The sequence below is a fragment of the Symphalangus syndactylus genome, chromosome 12, assembly GCF_028878055.3.
Source record: "Symphalangus syndactylus isolate Jambi chromosome 12, NHGRI_mSymSyn1-v2.1_pri, whole genome shotgun sequence".
Lineage (NCBI taxonomy): Eukaryota > Metazoa > Chordata > Mammalia > Primates > Hylobatidae > Symphalangus > Symphalangus syndactylus.
The window spans coordinates 101126997-101128893 of record NC_072441.2 but is presented as its reverse complement, the minus strand read 5'-3'; positions in this window follow the sequence as shown (position 1 = coordinate 101128893).

Below are 1897 nucleotides of genomic sequence, written 5' to 3'. Positions count from 1 at the left end.
CTCCTAAGTGTAAGGCACCATTCTGGGCCTTGGAGACACAGTAGAAAACAAGATAGACAAAATTCTTGACGTGATGGAACTTACGTTTGAATGTTGCACAAAGAAATCTGTTTTAACTATTTCACAACTTATATGATGACAAAACAACAATTTCAAGAAATAGTCATTACCATTCTGCATAATATGCTTTGTGAAATATGGGTCTACATTTATCTATATCAGTCTCTTAATGGGAATGCTAAAAGACAGAGAAAGCAGCATAAGCAAGTATCCCGAATCATATACAAACTGTATTTCTAGTCATTGGTGTTGCTCAAAAGACAATGGGAATTAAGCCTTTACCATTAAAAATAGGATATGATGGCCTGATTAAAAGTGAAGATGGGAAAGAAAGCACAACAGACAAGCACTCAAAACACATTTTAGGTGACAGGTTTTTGGATCTTTATAATTATGAACTCATTGACAAAAGCCAAATGCAATTAGTTAGGGTACTATAAAAAAACAGGGACCAAAGTACTAAATTTAGTTACCATCTGAGATATCTGGATGGAAGGAATTGTAAATTCCCACTTTTAACTAATGGGGAATTATAAAGTAATTACAAATCCCCTCTTAAAAATGTATTAGCAAACTACTAGGAGGTCAGGCACAACAATAGGTTGGGCAAGATAAAATTAATTCCAGAGAAAATTTTAAAATAAACAAATTATCCTCAAAGGTCATGATTTTCCCATCAATCTCCAATTTAAAACCCCTCTTTACTCCCACACTCTTTTCTCTAATAAGGCCCTGTTCCTTTCTCCCAATCAACTGGCCCATGACTTCCTTCTTCTCACCCCTGTCTCTCTGTCATGGTTGAAGAACAGTCTTCTCTTGTTCCAACAGCCTCCTCCTAGTCAGCTTGCCTCTAAGGCTGCCATTCTCCTGCATTTTCTTTCCCATCCTCACTTTTAATCGGGCCCTCACTTCCTGCTTCTTAGAGATAAAGACTGGATTCTCTTGGCCTTTTTATTTATTTATTTTGTGGTAAAAGATACACAACCTGAAACTTACCATTTAATCAATTTTAAATGCACAATTCAGTGGCATTAAGCACTTTCAAAATATTGTGCAACTGTTACATCCCCATTATCCATTTCCGGAACTTGTTCATCTAAATGTTGGCATCTATAAAAAAAAGGAGTGCTAATCACACTGGCTTTACCCTGTAAGGTATCAAGAACTAAACATAATAATGTACCTGACTATACTATTTTAGCTCTTAAAATACCATCCAAATGTTTATTATTATAGTAAATAAAGTTGTAAAGTACTACCATCTGAGTAAAATATTATTCATTCATTTATTTATTCCACAAAATAGATCAAACTTCTGTTATATTCCATAGGGCAGAGGAGGGGAATTTCTCAAAAGGGAATGAGACAAGGCTCTTTCTCTGGAAGCACTCACAGTTTAGTCAGAAAGCTTTGTGCATAAACAACTCCAATTCAGGACTACAAATGACATTGTAATGGTGTGAACAGTTGGTATGGCAATGACTGGTTGTGACAGAAGCTGTGGGGAGGCTTCATGGGGTCTGTAGTTAAGGTGGGTCTGGAAAGATGTTGGTGAGCTCATGATGGAAAAAGGATAGTGCCCTCAGGGTGCCATAGAGAACATAGCCATCTTGAAAGTGAAAAGATAACTGCTCCTTGGCCTAATTCAGAGTTCTGGAGACTCCAAGAAAATAAACACAGGAGGGGCCAGGCGTAGTGGCTCACGGCTGTAATTCTAGCATTTTAGGAGGCTGAGGTGGGTGGATCACCTGAAGTCAGGAGTTTGAGACCAGCCTGACCAACATGGAGAAACCCCATCTCTACTAAAAATACAAAATTAGCCTGGTGTGGTGGTGCA